The 20,409-nt window shown below is 40.2% G+C and overlaps 1 protein-coding gene across 2 annotated transcripts in view; it reads right to left on the reverse strand.

The window, feature by feature from the left end:
* ncanb (neurocan b) overlaps nt 1–20,409 on the reverse strand; it is a 147,781-nt gene that overhangs the window by 95,258 nt on the left and 32,114 nt on the right. Inside the window, exon 4 of one of the 2 annotated variants that reach the window (XM_077533233.1) lies at nt 18,906–19,122. The gene's annotated coding sequence lies outside the window, so the exon portion shown is untranslated. Of the gene's footprint in view, nt 1–18,905; nt 19,200–20,409 lie in introns of those variants that run through there. The other variant, XM_077533234.1, reaches the window with a different exon arrangement.

Consider the following 20,409-nt stretch of genomic DNA (forward strand, 5'->3'; position numbering starts at 1 on the left):
AGAAAAGTAAATAAAACCTGAGAAGAACTGTTTGGAAAAGTTCACAAAGCACTGTGACTGTCGTAAATTTTAAAGGTCCCACCCACAATTTTTTTTTGTTTTTATTTACTTTTTTTAATTATTATTATCATTGATGCCCCTTTATCGTGTTTGCAAGATAATCTGTGTTGAAATTTGCTTAATTAATTACAATTAATATTGCATTTGTGGACGATGAATTAAGCAGCAAAATCCACCCCTTTTTATCCATCTCAGGGGGCGGCCATTTTGCCGCAGGCGGTCGACTGGAAATGACATCATAGTTGCTCAGGGAACAGCCAATCACACCTCACTTCTTTTCTGAGTTTGGTCATGTGAGCCATGATTGGTCGTTACCTGAGCAGCTTTAATGTCATTTTATGTCAACCGGCAGTGAGAAAATGGCCGCCCCCTGAGACAGATAAAAAGAGGTGGATTTTGCTGCTTTAATTCATATTCCACAGATGAAATATTAATCAGAATATCATGTTTAGACTAGTGGAGCTGCATAGAACATATTATGCAGAAGTGATTTGTGTTGACTTGCCATCTAAATATGTAGATAACTCCTTCATTTGATATGTAAAATTTCCTCAGATTGGGAGTTGCTGATAAGTGGGCGTCTTGTTTAGGCTACTCCACAATTGTGTACTACGCAGAGCTTGATCTTTGCACATGTTTTCAGCAATTATCTTCAAATATGAATAATATATTTAGCAACAAATCGTTGAATGCACTTTAAAGGCTCTTTAAAAGAGGGCATAAAGTGCATCAAGGTGGGTGGCAAGTGAGACGTGGTGACAAAACACCCGACGGGATGAAAGAAATCAAACGGAGGAACCGCCAAGAAAAGAAATGCCCAAGGCAGGTAAAGCAGGGAGGGGGAATAGAAAGCAGCATCGAGACACCAGCACCAGATTTCTTGGGCTTTGTGCTTATTAAATATTCCCACTTCAGTGGTGTACATACATAACGATAATAATCAGGATGCATTTGAAAAAATGTTTTGCCCCTTCTGATCACTCATGAAAGGCCCAATGATCACATGTCTCTAATAGATTATTTATATTATGCATGATCATTAGTGCTAAGAGTGATATTTTGCTAGACTTAGATTTTAAGGAGCACTTAGTGCACTTGTTAAGTGGGTCCAAAAGCCACCATGTTATACGTGCGATATGCTTTAACGTTTTTTATTACAATTGTGGTTGATTTCATGTTATAGCCAACACTACAGCCTAGCTCTTCTTTCCGAGCTTTTTTTTTTATTTCTGCACTGCAACCCAAACACGCGTCCTTGCTTTGAGACACGCCGGGATCCCCCCGGGTGTATCGATTCTCAGGCACTCTCATTTGGGAGAAACACAATTTATGAGACCTGCCAGACCCCAGCTTTATTTACTTATTTACCCAGTGCCTGCTCTGGGGCCTATATGAGCTGGCCACATCCAAGCAGGACTATTATTGAAGGGTGTGAAAAGTGCACGTGACCTTCATTCAGAGGGTGAATTGATACCCACCAGAGGGGCCTAAAATCATTGTGTTTGTTCGTCTTTGGGTTTGGGTTGTCTTGAAGAAGCCGTCAGCGAGCTACCACGCAGGGATTGATTTGTGCTTTAGCCCCTGCTGCAAAGTAGATGGTCTTTAAATTGCACCCTGACATCATTTTAGCTCTTAACTGACAATGGAGCATTCCAGAGGCATCTCCTCATTTTGAAACAAGCCCCTTTCACACGGTGTGTAAAAACTTGCATTCTACTGCTTTTATTCCTGAGAAGCTGTTCTGTTTAAATGGCAGTGACATGGAATGGGTGGACAAAGTGAACAGAGGTGGGAAAAGACCTGAAGAAGACACCATTACGAAAATATATCTAAAAAAATTCAGAAAATTGTGTATGCAGGAGTTAAAGCTGTTCTCCAAATCACATTTCAATCAGATCTGATTCGTCGCACATGTCGAGAAACTTATCATCGTCAAATCTCATCGGACTCTGCTTGTAATTTGATTTGTACATGTTTCTTGAAATTCTTTCTCTAAATTAAATTTATGGATGGCTGAGTGCCCCCCTCTTAATGGCTTAAGAGTTGTGATCATAGTACTCCACTCATTGATTCTGCAGGACATAAAATACTGAATCCTTGGCAGAGGTTGGTGCTCTCTGAGGGCCATCGCTACATCAGCTGTTTGTTGGCTGGTTTGCTTTTAAAGCAAAGCTACACAAACCATTTTCATGAATGACTGGTGGCCCATTTCAGGTGGTACATTTCAAGCACGAAAAATGAAAATGTTCAGATTCAGGACTATCTTTAGCTTTTCTTTCCTCTTTCTAAGCAAAACAAACAAACAAACAAACAAAAAAACATCTTCGTGTATAAGGTTGCCAAAAAGTACTTCAACAATAAGATAACAAATTATGGTGGCCCATGGCTTAAGAGAGAACCCATTAAATGTTGATGTGAGTTCCAAAAAACTTTGACTTTTATGATATCAAATGACTTTTTATATCTTGAAACATTCCATATAAACATTCCATATAAAGAGTGTTTGAATTGCCATTAAGAACCAACCAGCCTGCTTTTAAAGGGATCAAATTGTGCTTTGACCTCTGTTTCAAAAGTTTATGGCCGTTCAATTATGCCTTGGCATCATCGTAGGCTTCAGTATGGTCGAATGCATCTTTTGATTTTTTACAAAATGATATTGAGGACCTCAAAAGAGCGCCAACAAATGTGTGTGTCATGTCAGATGATAGGCGGGAAGTCTTCTTACATGCACGTGTGTGATAAGAAAGGCCTGACTCAAGTTTGACGCAGACGTCGCAGAGCGTCAAACCACCCCCCAGCTACTGTTTCACACCCCCTCCCTCCTGATGCTGCCAGCCTTGGAGGAAGAAAGGAAGACAAGAGGCCAGACAACATCAGGCTGCACTTTGATCGTCTCTCCGTAATTGACAGCGCTCCCAATTCCTGATGCTTCTAATGCGACACACACAGTCACAGAGTGCCTGGTTGACTCAAGGTTTGAGTGCAAAAACGGGCGCAAACTTCATTCCACGCTTGTAAACATTTCTGAAATGCCAACAAAAATGATCACAACATATCAACAGCAAAGCAACTTTGGAGCATCTAAATGATTTCAAGGCTTACTTGAAGGCAGTCACAAGAAGGAGTCATGCTATGTCACCTATGACAACTCTGCATTTCCTTCTGTCTGGGCTTTTTTCCAGCACACTGTGGCAATTCCCAAAGCAGTTTCATGGGCGCGCTGTCCCAAGATTGAAATTACGCTGGATGGGCACGCACTGTACATGCAAGTGCCACACACTCGGGATGAGTTAAACAAAACGAAACATGGCTTTTAGGTGGTTGGCCCAAAATAATCACAACAATAGATTCATTTTCTGTAACTCTTCCTGTCATGTTTTGGTTTGGCCGTTAACCTTTTCCACCTGCATGTGTCTTCCCTTCCCAGTATGTATGACCAATCAGTGCCCTCAGCCTATTGTGTTTCCCAGGTGTGTCTTGTTAGTGACTCGTTAGTGTTGGCGTATTTAGTCAGTGGTGTTTGTTTACGTGGTGTGGGAGCATTGTCTTGTTGAGGTGTGTTGGTGTCGTTGCTCAAGTCAAGTCAAGTCAAGTCAAGTCAAGTCAAGTCAAGTCAAGTCAAGTCAAGTCAAGTCAAGTCAAGTCAAGTTGTAAGAACTGTTGTTTGTTGGTCTCCAGTCAAGATTCCACTAATCTTTGTCACATTCAGTCGCCCACGTTCTATCAAGTTCACCTTCATCCACGTCTGGTCAAGTTGCATCCTGTAAAGTTTCCCCACACCTTACCAAGTTTTCGCACGTCTTGCCAAGTCTCTCCACATTCCAGCCAAGTCGCCTCATATTCAGTCCAGTCATTGTGATCAGTCCACTCACGCCCCGCCCCATCATGGCTACCTGCTTCCCCTTGTCCAGTCTGGTCTTGGTAATCAGTCCTCTCACGTTCTGTCTGTTACTTGTTTCTTGTAAATAAAGTTCCTCACGTTGCCCTTCCTGTCTGTCTCACTGCCATGTTTCCCCGAGTTTGGGTCCACCCACATCTACACACTCCCGATCGTGACACTTCCCACTATCACTTCAAACTTCCTTTTGGGCTTGCTGAGCTCGCCCAAATATTCCATTGTGAAAACCATGAGAGCCACCTAAAGAAAAACCTTCTCTGAAAGTTGGTGGCCTCCACTACTTTTACACCTGTTGAAAACAGAGCACTCAATCTATTACAGTAAGCAAATATGCAATTTCGCGCTAGTGTTTAAAAGATTGTCTCAATATATCACACACAACACGACCACCAACAATGCACGGTCAGTATGTTAGACAACAATTTAGTGTGTTTAGTGTTAGTATTTGGAGTCAGATAAATAAGGTGTTATTTATTTATGCCATGTATTTCATGTAGGCATCAGCCTGCTACTGCAAAACAAGTCCTTGTGACTGGCCTTGTAAACAAAGCGTGATTTTTTTTTTTTGGGTCCAACTGGAATTTTAAATCTTGGAAACAAATTTAAATTGCAGGCAGGAAGGAAGGAAGGAAGGAAGGAAGGAAGGAAGGAAGGAAGGAAGGAAGGAAGGAAGGAAGGAGAGTGATTTTGGTCATTAGTAGTGCAGTTCATTTAGGGCAGCTGTGGCATAAACCTTACACTATATGCTTTTGTTTAACATGTGTTAAGCAATATATGTATAACTGTCCAACCCTCTCCACAATGGGACATTTAACCTTGTGGCTGAATCTGTCATTAATCATGCCAAGCCTTAACGGTGAGTCAGTCCGCTATGTGTTAATTGGTTCAAAACAGCGAGTCATTAGCATTGACACAGAGGACCGGGATGTATGACAGGTTAATAGCACTGCACACCAACAATAAGAACCATTAACCTCCAAGATTGGAAGAGCAACTGAATGGATTACATGCGATTGACCATAAGTAACAACAGCCTTCCGTTTAATTTTCTATGTTGAGGCTCCTCATTCCACAGCGGGGTGAAATATTAATCGTCAAAATGTACATTCGCAGCCCATCTCCCCCTGCTGTAAAGCGCGGCTAATTTGCTTCCAATTAAGCGGCTAAATCACTTTATTACTCCATACTCAAGGCTGGAGTGCCTTAATATGGCTTTCCATGATGGTAGACGGTGGTGGAAATGAATAAGCACCCGCACGGCTGGCTGTAATTTTCCCCCGGTCAAGCTCCGGGCTTGCAGGTGCTTATCGCTTTCATCACGTTAACTCAAAAATGTGTAGCGCTCTGCTCAGTCCTCCGGCTTGGTTGCATATATTTTAGGTTTTCATTTAGTTAATTCCAAAGCGTTTAGTGCTAGAAATAATCTCCCTAGATATCCTAGGTTGGACATTAGAAGCATACAGAACAATTGTTTGAAATGTATTGAGAAGATGAAGGAAAAAAAATTCTCACATTTTTACATTTTGCTGTTATGGGCGCTGTAAAGAGGAGATAAGTCCTCCAGGGGCTAGCAATTAGCATCTATGTGGCAGTGTTGTTCCGCTCTAAGCAACACATGGAGACAAATAATACTGTATAATAATATTCAGAGGCAGATATATTGAATATTGATATTCTCTTATAGACACTACTGCTTTCTTTGTTGTTTTTTTCTGGCACATAAAGACTACTCTGTTTTTATATAGTATATTATTGAGTGTTTTTTTTTCTCTCATTAAAAAAGATACTGCAATTTTTTATTGTTTTGTTTGGGAGGCTGGAACAGATTAAACGTGAAGTCAACCCACCAAAAAAATGATTGCCAATAATATGTTCTATGCAGCCCCACTATACTAAATATAGTATTTTGGTTATATAAGTATAAGTAGCAAAATCTAGCAGTTTTTCATCAACATCAGAAGGCGAGTGAAAATTACATCACAGTTGCTCAGGGCTCAGGTAACAACCAATCACAGCTCAGCTTCAGAAAAAAAGGGTGAGCTGTGATTGGTCGTTGCTTTAACCCTAAGCAATCGTAATGTCATCTTCAGTCGACAGCAAGTAGCAAAATGGCCGCCCACCGAGATAGATAAAAATGGCTACATTTGCTGCATAACTCATATTCCACAAATGTAATATTAATCAGAATGTCATGTTTCGACTAGTGAGGTCACATCTAACATATTATTGTCAAGAAATGTTTAAGGTTGACTTCTCCTTTAATGACAATTCCATTCACTTCATTAGGTACACCAACCAGCACAATGAAATCCTGCGCGAGACGTGTGTCGAATATTTTGCCTGAAGCTTGCGGAGTCCAACCAGAACGTGGAGGCGGCGCCGGCGCCGTGCTGAAGAAGCTTCCCGCGTTAATGAATGAGCCAACCTCTTAGTTACATACGGCATTGATAATTAATGACGACCAACATGAAAGCGCGGGCTGCTCCCACGCCGTGACTCACCACGGATGCAGACAGACGAGCAGGCCGTGAGACTAAGACGAATGAGATGAGAGTGCGGCTGTTTTCTCAATCAGATACATTGACATCCGCGGCACTTTGTATGCTCTTAGAAGGAAGAGGTGTCACCCATGGCAATTCCCCACATTGAAAGAGTGTTTGTTAAAGGGGGAAAGCAAAAACCTGGCACGTCACAAGAACCACACACCCCGTCGGTTCCATCATGAATCAAAGAACAAACTATTATTGTAAATTTTTGCTTAGGGGCATCTACTGCAAATGTTTTATCTTCATGCCAGGTCTTAGTCCTTAATCACCAGCAATAGCTGGCGTTCACTTTATTTTAATCCGGATTCTAAAATGTAATCGGCTCTATTCAAGTTAGTTTAAGTAAGATGTCACATTTCACATCAAAAAGTGATAGCATCTCCCCCAGTGACGATATAAGCAGCCAGTACAAATGATGAGAAAAGGCTCATTTTAACCGAGGAAGAATTGCTTTGCAGTCGCACGAAGCACGGATGAGTTTTGTCTAATGGGCTAATACATCTCAAACTAATGGACCTTTAAAGGGCTGAGCGAGGCGGTATACGTGCAGCCCAAACCCCCCCCAGCCCCTCTTCTGAAATCGAGACAGCCGGAGTGACCTTCTGAAAGGTGCCAAAGAAAAGCAAACAACTCATTTATCCGGCCATCAGCACAAAGAGCAGACGCGGGCAGGGGGCGACGCGAGCCGGCGGGAGGCCTCCGACATCAGGCTGCTGGTTTCGTGCTAGGACGTGGCGGCATGGGCGGTGCACGCAGGTGGGCCGCTTTAAACACAAAGCCCGCACATGAATCTATCCTGGCTGCGGGGGGAGGGTCAAACGGCTAACAAGACAAAGCATCCAATGCAAATCGCGGCAGCACACCAGACTTTCTACATGGCAATTTGGGCATTTTTCAGAGCAGTAGTTCTCAAACTGGGGTCTGTGAACCGTAACTTGGGGGGTCCACAGAATTATATCGGATCATTTTATATAAAAGTGTTTATCTACATACATCGGTCGAAAAAAAAAAATAAGGCACATGATATAAAAAATAATGATGATCTAAAAAATGGGAAATTCCTCAACGTCCCCAAAAATCGACAACTTTTAAATTCCTTTAGTATCTGGGGTACACGTGGGAGTTTTGATTAATTTGCATTAAGATTACAAGAGGTTCCTTAGAAAAACATTCTCCTCTGTGGTGTTCCCGGACCGAAAATGTTTGAGAACCTCTACGTTAAAGAGGTGCAATCAGAAGAGAAAGAGCAGCCAATTAAGGATTTTTGCAGTGCACTGATTGCAAAAAAAGTGGCGGATTGTGGTGGGGTGGTGTCTGAAACAATGAGCAAGAATGAGGAGCGCAATCAAGCAGCGTGATTGCAAAAATGTCCTCTTAAAAAGTGCAGCACATTCTCATATGGGACCTTGATACAGTCAAACAATCATGAAGTACACTTATCTCATGTAGAAAAAAATAAATCTGGAGGTCATACCTACAAATCTGATGACATCTCCGAGTAAGAGAATGTAGAGAGGAAAAGGGATTGACCCCTGAGGAACACCTCAGGAAGGGAGGTTCGTGCTTATGGGGTCCAACAACCACAGAAAAATATCTGTTTGCTAGATCGGCTGGTTATAACACTTCATATATATATGAATGCTTAATAAATGTAGTTCATTGGCCTATAGAGTGCGTATAATGAAGTTGAGTCTATCAATGATCCTCTGAGAATCTCCACTAGGCACATGAAATCCACTTTCAGCTGCAGTGCTGCTGCCTCAGCACTATAAGTGCGTGTAAAGCTTTAAATCTATACCTTCTAAAGCAGTGGACTAAAAGGTAGGTGGTTAGGAGATCCTTGCCTCCACCCCCCCCGCCCCCTCTAATAAACCGCCAGGGAGCTTTTAAAAACCCGAGTGAAGCACGGTACAGCGTGGCGCATCCCTTTCTCAACTTCCACTGGGAGCACTTGAAGTGTACATGGCATGACTGCTTACATACAGTAACTAGACCTTACAGCAGAGTGCAGTAAATTACTGTATATCACACACACTGTACGTTCTCAGCCAATCATTTTGCACTACAGCAGCCAAGGTACAAAAAGAAACAAAGGGTTTCTGAAAGCATTGAACCTTATAATATTTGTTGCAATTTTTCCTGAAATTGTTAATCAAAATAAACTACTACTACTACTTATTATTATTATTATTATTATTATTATTATTATTATTATTTCTTTTATGAAACAATTGGTGAAGTTATTGTAAATAATTGTTAAAATAAATATTTTTACATAGAAATTTCAGATTTTTAATGGATTACATAAATGGTCAATTAAATCTAATTAAATTAATTTGAAATGCTAATTTGTTCCTTAATTATCATCTTGTTAGCCAAATAAATGATTTAATAAATTTACATCCACATTTGATCTTTTTTGTGTTTTTAAACCTCATTTATGAATGACTGGCTAATGTGTCCATTTTTAAAACCCAACAAGGCCCATTAGAACACATTTTGCTTATACAATATGATCAGTACGAATTACAAGCCATCTGATAAGATTAGACAGATAAAATATCTGTGAATACGTATAAGGCTCGAAATAGGCGGTTACACATTGCAGTTTAAATGAGTATTTTGTGTCTCAAACAAACACATTGAAACGAATGGGCCGGCATTTATGGGGCAAAGCGCAGGGCTGACAAATGTTGGGCAAATCATTGACATCAACTTTTCTTTGAAAAAACAAAAGCCACCTACTGTATATTGAAAACGCAGATTTTCAATGCAAGCAGTATGACTTGTCAAGTTATGTGATTTAGATCAAAGTCTCATGAATACCAAGTCAAAGTCAAGTCCAGTTTTTCCATTATTTTCGGGTGGCAAGTCAACAAACAAACAAACAAACAAACAAACAAACAAGTTTGAACCCCAGACCTTGGAGTTGGGGTAGAGGAAAGAGACTTAAATTCACATGTCTTCTAGCACTTTAGCTTTAGCACTAGCTAGCTCCAGCATGCTGGATAGCTAAGTTCACATGTCTTCTAGCACTTTAGCTTTAGCACTAGCTAGCTCCAGTATGCTGTATAGCTACAGTAGGTTCACGTCTCCTAGCACTTTAGCTTGTAGCATTGACGCGAGCCAGGGAGAAACAAGTAGCAGCTCATCTTTTTGGCGTCTCGCTCTAAATCCCGCCGCTCTGTCAAAACGATGAAGGTCACGCTAAGATGGGGCCCAATTAAGACAGGGTCTCAAATGTTCTGCTTGCAGCCTTGTCTTTCTCCTTGTTGCCTGTGTGTTTGTGTATGTGGGGCATGGATGATTGCTTTTGCATGCTTTGTACTCGACAGTATCAAGGAAGCGAGCGCATGGGGGCGGGCGACAGACGTCCCAGCCCTACGATGACAGCGAAGTACATCGCTGAACCGCAGACCTCATTTTCATTGAGCTGATGGGACGCTATTGTAGACGCCACATAAGGAGAGCGACGCACACATCAGGCTACGCTTTGAGGGGTTCGGCTCAATCTATCATACTCAGCGATCCCAAAGCAATGTGAGCTCAGAAAGGGACACTGTGGGGATTGGTCGGGGGTGAACAGCGATTCTGGAAGGTTTTAGCTGTGTGCATTAATCAGTGAGAATACAGTAACCTCCTGTATATTCATGGGTTTTCTATTCACAATTTCACCTACTCAGGTTTTCTGTGCTCGCTCTGAAGCGCCCTTAGACACCACCAGAGCTCTCTCTCTGGAGGAATTAGTGTCAAGGAAGTATGTTGAAGTGATGCATCTAGAATGAGGGACAAGGTTTGTACAACTTGTTTATAAATGTGGGTATGTTGGTGTTTTAGGACCGGAACTCCAGTCATATGGTGACCAGATTTTCAAAAACAAAAACCGAGAGAGTATAATTTCGGTAAAAATCAAGTACATCATAAATTCTCACCATGAACTATTGATAACAAATGTAATTGTTAGTCAGTTTGCTGACCGGTTTTTGTGTTATTATTTTAGCTAATACCGGGAAGGGATCTGCGTAAAAGTGAGACAAAACAATGGGGCTAGCAAAATCTAACCGTGAAGTCTGGTCGGAGGTCAGCCTCGTCACCAATGATCCCCTGATAGCTTTTGAGCCAAATATTACTGAACAGGCCCAGGAGCTTGTTAGAAACCACTAATTGAGACTTATTATCAACGTCCGTGTGCTTCAACTCTATGGAGGTACAAAAAAAACACACACAAAAAACGCCCCAGCAGGAAAGCAAAGGATGCCTTTGACTAATTGTTTTGAACCCTCTGAATTTCCTTTTATTTCACTGTGACAGTTAATTATCCAAGTGGTAAACAGTTCCTGCAGTTCATTATGAAATTCCTGGAGAAGAACAGAAGTCTAATCGTGATCAGAAGGGAATTTTTTCCACCAAAACAATGCTGATTGTTCTTGTTTCCTTTTTGGAAGTTGGAAGTATAACAGGTGACCTTCATGTTCAGCAGAGCCACTGGCGGCGGGGGTGTTTCCTCATTTGGAAAGCAAGCGGTTCCGCTTCTTGCCTGACATTGACAAAACTCTTAAAGGCTATTTGAATGGAAATGGGTCTTTTAAAATGCCATTTTCTCGTGAATGTCTTGAAAGTCAAAACAAACTCGGCTGGAATGACTGGACCTTCAACAAATTTAGACCAGGTGCAGTCCTTGAACAAAAAAAGTTTGAAGTCTTCGCACTTGAGCACTGCTTGGCTGAAGAATTGGCAGTGTAGTTGGCTCTATTGGCAGGACACTTGACTGGCCTCCAGCCTTACAAATCTCCATCTTGAGATGTGTTTGGCATATCGGATGAACAGCTATACCAACAAGCAATCAAATTTGCTGTAAAACATATTTCACTGCTGTTTATTGGAAAAGGAGCATGGAAAGATGGATGGATGGATAAGTTCCATTCATCCTTTATATGAACCGTGTATTCTCACAAATGTTCAGGAAAAGACGTCTCTCAAGTCACACAAAACTTTAGCTATCAAATTGAGTGTGTTCTACTTGAAGCCTCAACAAGGCAACGTTGTGTGAACCGGCACTAACCGTATCATTCATATTCATAATATGCCCTGAAGCGAACCCACCAACCTTAAGCCTAATTGCATCCCAAATCGTTTTTCAATGGAAAATGAATCATTTGTTCAGCGTAGCATGTCTGTGGTGGATCTACCAGAGACACAAGTCAGTCATGATTGTTGGGTGCATTGCTGCCTTTCATCGGCCGTTCTACAAACTCAGTCAGTGGCTAAAGGGCATTGTTGTCGTTAAAATTCAAAAAGCAAAGTCGGTGTAATGTCCATAAAAGGGTAGCAGAGGCTAAGGTTGATGCCTTTAGCTACGAGACATCAAGATTTATGGCCAAGCCAAAGTCGCCGACCATGTTGTATTGAATGTGCCGGATTTAGTGAGTCAGCGCTTCTGACTTTGACAGACATGTTAATTGACTTAATGGGTGAATTTCTTTGACTGCCTCTCGGTGCCAGTGAAGGAGACGCAAAGACAATGTTTAAAAAAAAAAAAATCTGTAATCATTCCAGGGGCATTTAAGGTTGATGTACGCCGTAGCGGCTTATGAAAGGCCCGGTTTGACAGCTTTGGATTTACATTTATATAACTGTATTTCAACCTCTGATCCTAAAATGGAAATACTGCTTTCATTAGTCAGAAAGTCAAACAAAGCTGAAATCAATTAAAAATAAAGCAAGCAAATTCAATGGGATGTGAGCTTCAGCGTGACCGGGATGAAGAGATTTGAATACAAATGATATGATGACCTTCTTTTCCTCCCCGAATGTTATTGCTTTTGGCACCAAGGGTACTTTCAGACCTGTTTGGCAAGTCGCTGTCTCTCTCTGGTCCAAATCAGTTTACAGTTTGTAAACAATGTCCATGTGCCTCCCTCGTTCAGGTCATGATCACGCCGCAAAAATTTCAAAACATACTAAAATGAACAACAAACCAGGTCCCCTCACTCACTGCTCTTATTCGTTACAAGAATACAAATAGGAATATGGAGTGACAAGCGAATAAAGCGGCACAAATAAACACCAGATGGCTCACACAGCACAACTTAGTCAAAACAAAACATGGCAACAAATGCTGAGCATCTATGAGGGTGCTAATTGCTAACAAGCTAAACCTAAGACATCCGATACGTAAACTACTAATCTGTTTGGTGTACTCGGTTTTGTGAGATACCAAAAAGGCATTTAGAAACTGTGAATCTCAGAACAGGTAAGAGTTGGTTTGCTTTGTTCACACCTGTCCAAATAAACTTAGACAAGGGGGAATCAAATAGAATAACAACGTAGTAAACCTTTACATCACAAAAGCAAATGGCTATGGTTACATTAAATCGTCCCAGACTCTTTGAAAGGTCATAGTCATGAGTGATGCCATGAATAAAAAGAATCTTCATACAAACTCAACTTCATGTTTGACCAGATCTTTCTACACAAAATCATTATGGCAATCCAGTTTTAACAAAACAAATGTATCTAACCTATTTCACTTGTTTTTTGTTCTAAAAAAAAAAAAAAAAAAAAAAAAAAAAAAACTCTCTCAATCTTATAGTGACATAATGAGTTTTACGACACTTCTCAGACAATTCAAGTGGCCAAGAAAGTGAATGGATCTGCTCCGATGCTATTTTCAGCATTTTAAATTTGGTTAGCAATGCGCCAAAATAACCAGAATGGGGATAGACCAATAGTATTGATTTGTGAAATAAAACATTAAATTGACAACACACGGTGTTTCCACCAGACAGTGATGCTAAACAGGTAAATTTCACCTTTTTAGAACATTACATTTTTGGCCTGTTATAGATCGATGAAGAAATATGCCTTATTTGTAGTAAATTATTTTTTGGACCAATAAAGCGAATAAGTATTTGCTGCGGCTCAGGAGTTGGGAATCACTGCCTTCTTAACAACATAACACCATAACAATAACCTTAACCCAGTTTAGTGTGTGTTTTCTTCTTCTTTTTTTATCCTACCTTCTCGCTTCTTTACTGAATAGAATGGATAACATTCAATGCACAAATTCCTTTGTGTCTCTACAAATCGAGTAGTTGCTCACACATGCGCACAACAGCAAATGCGCTCATCCTCTTGGGGGTTAGCAGCACAAGAGTAGGGAAGCAACGACCATCTGTACGCATTTCAACACTCAAATAGTTCATCAACATTTCCGTTTCTATGCAAAACGGTGATTAATTCTGAACACTGGGTTAAAAAATACAGTTCCGCCAGTGTACTTGATTTTAAAAATGCACTTGTTTACCTCTAGATTCGCAGATATTGTCTAAATTAAGTCATTAGTCCCTATTTTATTGTTTTTTTAAGACCAAAAAAAAAGCACCCTTTCCCTGAAAATTACCTCACACAGGAGACCAAAAAAACAATAAACATAAAATAAAATAAAGAGCTGTCTGTAGTGTTTGCATCTCCTGCGGGGGTTACTTTCAGACATGTTTCGTAGCGCGAGCAGAGGAGCATGGCGCACTCAACAAAGAAAAAGAGCAACAGAAGGATACCGAACAGCTGAATGGGAATACAAACTACACCACCAAGCCTCCGTCCATTGTCAGCCCCCTCCAATCAAATCGCTGCTTGACTTTCATTAATTCAGCACACAAAACAGTTACCAGATGTCATTATTTATTTAGAGTATTTAATAGGCAAAATGCTTCCTTTGAATAATACATTTGGGGTGGCTTTCGGGGAGGTGTGTGTGTGTGTGGAGGGGGCTCTCTTGATGAATATTAACATGCTGTTAAGGATGGGGTGGGGGGGGGGCGATATTTGGCTCAGCTGCACTACTCATTCGCTCAGATCTGGTGGTGACGGCGGGATCAATATGGCTCAAGCCATGTGTGTGCGCCATTAGACGAGCCAAAGCTGCTCCGAGCCAGTTAGGCTCGTCTCCCTCTGCTGGGAAGGGGCCGGACGCTGAGCTGTCAATCAAGCGGATGGATAGCCAGCGTCGTCTTTATTAAGCCAATGAGATGGCCACAAGACTCGTGGTGCGCATATATGGCAGTTTCCATGCCGTGATAATGACACCGACTCATCAGCAATTCAAATCGAATGTGAATATCTTCGGGTTGCAATTTGGTTAGGGTTTTGTGTTTTTAATGATGAGAAGCTTTTGTTATGCAATATTTGCATGGAAAGAATTTTAGGTGCAGATGTGATTTTTGAAGTGACACCTGTTCAAGACGTGGTTTAGTTCTGCAGCCTTTAACTAGAAGGCTGCTAATAAAACAAATAAATAATAATAAATAAATAAAATATTTACAATATAATCAATAATAACAATAATATAAATAAATATAAATAGAATGTATCACTACAATATGTATATATATATATATATATATATATATATATATATATATATATATATATATATATATATATATATATATATGTATGTATGATAAGACTTCCGTCCATTTCGCCACGATGCTTATGAGGCGCTCCCCCTAGTGACCCACCAAGTAATTGCTCAATAAGTAACGAACAATGGAGCCGTTATAGTGGCTGAATATTAACTACAAATATCGCAATTCTTACATAGGTGTATCGATAATGTATCAGGAGACAATTTACCACGATTTATCACGATATTGATATATCGTCACACTCCTACTGCTAAGTGTACATGAATTCTGAGACATGGAGCCAGAACGGTAGGACTGTTTGTTTGTCACCAACTACAGGCCTGGCACGCATATTAAGCCGTTTGTGCAGACCAGTGTTAATGGATCATTTTGTCATTTGTAACTTTTTGTTTACTTGTTGTTGCTCTTGCTCCAGTTGATTTATAAGGATATTTGCCATTTAGTACCCACAAAAGAGATTGTAACACCTCAAGGTATCCAGCTGGAGGCCTTCCATGATTTAAACACCTCCACAATGACACAGAGCAGCCTCCTTTGTTTGATTTAAGCATACCTTAGCTTAGGCTTCAGTGAAGATTGTTATATTAACACTTTCCCTTTGTAGAAAAAAAAAAAAAATCTCTTTGATTTCCGCTCACGTGCACGGCCGTGACTCAAGTGTAAAATTGAATCCCCCTCTCTGTGTCCGGACTGCGCTTAGCTCAGCGGCGCAGAACGTGGCATCATTGAAGAAAAAGGTGACAGCCGCAACCTCATGAGAAGAGTAGATAACAATGCTATAAAGACTCAAGAAGAGGACGGGAAGGGAGGAAGAACAAGTCCTCTTGAGGTGTCACGACAAGACCAAAATCAAGCGATTGCTCATCCGGAAAATGTAGAAATTGGTTGGGGCAGTATGGCACAAAAGAACAGATCTTGGGAAAACAATGGCATAAAGAGCAGAGCTTGTGATCCGTAGCATGAACAAAAGCTGGACAAAGGCAAATGCAGGACCTTCTACAATATGCATGAGGGCTGAAGAAGTCCTGTCCAATCATACCGATGGGTCACTCACACACAAAGGCCCGCACATGGCTGCTCATGCAGGCACAATGCAAATTAGTCCTGATCAATGAGACAGACAATCTGGAGATCCAGGTTTTGGTCATGAATAAGGGCACAGGGTAGGTGTATGTAAACATCACAGCCCAGTAAGAAGGAAGTAGAGGGTTGAGTGTCATTCACTTTTATATTACTCTAAAAAATACACTACCCCGACTTAAGTCAAGTCAAGTCAAGTCAAGTCATCTTTATTTACATAGCGCTTTCAAACAGCCTTAACTGTCACAAAGCGCTTTACAAAAATACTAAGCCACTTAAGTCAGAGAAATTATTCTTCAACTATGCAGTATGCATACGTGTAGTACAGTCCAACAACCCAAAAGTGGTACAGTAGAGTTTAACCAATATGTTCTGGGAAAATATGCCGAAGTTAGACTTCAAAACTAAATACTGTATGTAAGCTTGGTGACAGGGTGGAAAACAATAGGGTGGACGTCTTTGGGTAATGTTGGCATTATGCAACATGATTCGGTGAGCAAGCTGACTGTAGTTTAACAAATATATTGCGTTTGTTTATTTTTTAATATAACTTTTAAAACTCTTTATATTTCATTATGACAGAGTTAGCAGCATCCACTTACACAAACAATACGATGAAAAACCCATAAATATTTATTCTTAAAATACCCACTGTTTAAGCCATCATTGAAGAAAGACAAAATGCTTGTGGTGATGTCATTAAAAACAAGTCATAAGGTTTTTTAAATGGAGCAGATACCACATAATGACAGGGTGGACAGCCGTTTCAGGGCCAGATGCAAAAAGTTACATATGTGTCCTATAAAAACTCTAATAAATTAAAGTCATGGAAAGCACTCAGTTAAATTATTCTTCTACATGTTAATGATGACTAAGTGATTCAGTTGAGGAACTTGTGAAACACTTGTGATAATGACCCAACCAAAGTGAAATTAAATAGCTGTATAGTTATTTTTATGGGTTTGTGATGTTCCGGAAAACAAAATGTTACTCCAGTTATGGAAAAGTATGACAAAAACCACAGGGCCATAAATTATACTTATTGTATTATCTACAATACAATATATCTGTCCCTCTGTCAATACTACCAAAAAAAAAAAAACAATGCTATACAATTATTCAACATGACAATGTTTTGGACCTCTGTCCATCCGTCCGTCCATCCGTCCGTCCATCCATCCATCCATCCATCCATCCATCCATCCATCCGTCTCTATGTTCTTGTCTTCTTTATGGTTGCAGTTAAGATGGAGCTTATCCCAGCTGACTTTATTTTGGTGTGTCCTAAACTCCTCGCCAGCCAAACAGAGGGAACATTTCAACAGTCATTCACATTCCTATTCACACCTCAGTGAAACCAACCATGTACATATCCAAACTCAACTCCACACAGGAGGGACTTGAGCTGAGATTCTAACTGAACACTGAACCACGCAACTGTGAGGCAGTGCTAAGCACAAGCACAAATTGCTTCACTTTGTACATTTAGTAACATCTAAACATTGTTGGCAAAGCAAGTAACTGTCTATTTTGTCTTTCATGCTCCTTCAAAGGGTGAGTTCTACTTTATTGTATCCACCAAGCGGTTTGTCTTCTGTGAAGGTGCACACACAATATCACAATGCGTAGGCTGATTATGGTCCACACTGGAATTTACTGTACCATGATGTTAAAAAATGAACTTAATTGTCCCACTTGCTGAGAAAAGGCAAGAAAATCAAAAGTAGTTTGGTGAACCAAAAAAATGGCAAACCCCAAAATATCTCGCCGAACCTGAATGCCGAATGTGAAAGAAATACATGCCAGACATCTCAGTAGCAGACTGATAATATGACCCAACAACTTGATTGTCAAGAGTGTTTTTAACAGTTAACTAATACCAACAGACATTCTAAAGTATGTTGTATCTTAGGCTGGAAAATGTAAAGCTACCAAAACTATACACAAAGAGGATTTGAGACGAAGAAGATACAGATCTAAGATATTACTGACATCCTCAATCCAATTACATCACAAAACTAGACACAACGATTTCTGTAAAAAAATTTAAAAAAATTAAAAATTGCATGGAAATAGTGAAGAGCTGACGCTGACTTGAAATGCTGTAGAATTAAGGAGAATGTATAATAAGAATTGCTAGATCAGAGTGATCAATGAGGTTTTTACATCATAGCTGCCCAGTGTCTATGTTCTAATTAGAGCCTTTTAAATGCTACCATGCTAACACTAAGTATGCTAACCTGAGAAAGGAAGGCAAATGTCACAAATGAGCAGGACATTTTGAAGTTGGACTGCTTCAAATTTGGTCAATAAATGTGGAGGTAAATTTGTAAAATTTGGTAAGACTAATATACGAAATAATGGGAGCGTTGAGTAGAATATTTTGAAGATGGCATTGTTTGAATAATTGAATAACAACATAAATATGTAAGAATGAGTTAAATTTGGAAAAGACCTCCATTGAGATTGGGATTTTTTTTATGATGGAAAAAATGAATTGGGGAAATGTATAAATAAATAAATAAATAAATAAATAAATAAATAAATAAATAGTGGCCCAGATGTCCTGAATCAGCTGGAAATTTACATTGAAATGGTTTGAATTAGAGAAATGTGGAAGCATTCTGCACATTAATTGTTAAAAGAAAAAAAATCAGCATTAATTCAGGAATTTTATTTCGGAAAATATGGAATATTGAAAATGTGTAAATTCGAGGAGCCTGACTTTCCAATCTGTCATGAATGAGCTGAACAGTTGAAGTTGGTTTGAATAATTAAATAAGTATATAAATATGGAATTTGGGCAGAACATCTTTTTCTATCTACATCACCAAGTGCAGCTCAAAGTCAGCATGCTTGAAAATCTCTCGCCGTTAGAGCCAAACTCACCTTCCGGCAGAGGTGAGGTCCGATCCAGAGGAATGCAGCGCGATGCTCGCAGCCTTCCTGATGCCTTAGGATGCGATGCAAGTGGGAGTGAGCCACAGGGCATCCACAAAAAAAAAAAAAAAAAGTCGGTAAAAGCGTGTGGAGTGGGAAAAAAAAGAAAAACACGGGCACACTCGCTGACGGTCTTTATCCGGAGAGAGGACCGGCTGTGTGACTCCTGGAGAAAACAGCGGAGGAGGAGGAGAGTCAGCGGATGGTAGCGATGAGAAGCTCCGGAGCGGTGCTCACCTATCCAGCAGCTGAGCGCTACTGAACAAAAGAGCGCGCTGCAGTATTCTAATGAGCGTTAGCGGCAGCAGGAAGAGGAGGAGGAAGAGGAGATGGGGTGGTGAAGGAGTTCTTACAAGAAAGGGGAGGAGGGGGTTATAGATCACAAATTACCGCATGAAAGCTACAATTTGTTTGATTCCTTCTTTGTAATTTCTTGTAAGAATGCAACTCAAATCACCTTTCCCCTTAAAATGACTTGAAATCCCTTTAATCTGTTTCAGACAGACAAAATACAAATATTTTTGATTTTTAATAAGAAAATAAGCACTCAACATGATTGTACTTACGATAAAAGCATATATTAACGTCATAATTAAACTGAATATAAACACCAGGAGTAGTAGTAGTAGTAGTAGTCGTAGTAGTGAAAGTACACCACGCTGCCATTTCTTAGCATTCACACACAATTATTAAGGATACTCATATTTTAGCACCGTTTATTTCCAGTGAACATGCACTCCCTCACTAAAAATAGGTATTTTGTGTTTCTTGTTAAAACAGATAGTAGGATCAGCTCTACAATAAAAAGATCTGGCAAAAGCGTTGTTGTCATACATACAGAACAAGGCGGCGCTTTGTAGCATTGAAAGTGTAATGATCCCCCAGGAGGGTCTGCATGCAGGCAGGCAGGCAGGCGGTGGCTTTTGTTCGTCTCACTTCAAGGAGATTTTGCTCTTATTCCGAAATATCTTTTGGTAACAGCTCTCTCGATGGGGATGTTGCTTGCTAGCACTTGCTTTAACATTGTGTTGGTCAGTTAAGCAACGGGAGCTGGCCGTGGTGCTGATTGAGGAAGCCCAAGAATTTGTCGCTTAAAAAGTGTTGACTTAATCTTAAGACCATGAAACTGCAACTCTGGTTCATTTGCTCTTCCTGAAATGAGCTGAACCGTCAAATAAGAGAGAAAAACGCTAAAAATATTAAATGCATTTTAAAAATGCATCTATCTGTGTTTATTTTGTGTAGTCAACTCCATCACACTCGGATTAAACGCATATTTGATGTGGCGGCTGTAGATTCAAACCCAACACATCTCTTGGAAGCCTCCTTTGGCTTGACTTTATTACATTTTCTGAATGCCTTAATTAGGCAAACACTGAGGGGAGTTAATCCCATGGAAAAATGGCTTATTAAAAACACTGTCCAGGCACCCCTGAATCCCACTGGAATAATT

This window comes from Festucalex cinctus, chromosome 10 (assembly GCF_051991245.1).
Source record: "Festucalex cinctus isolate MCC-2025b chromosome 10, RoL_Fcin_1.0, whole genome shotgun sequence".
NCBI classification, from domain to species: Eukaryota; Metazoa; Chordata; class Actinopteri; order Syngnathiformes; family Syngnathidae; genus Festucalex; species Festucalex cinctus.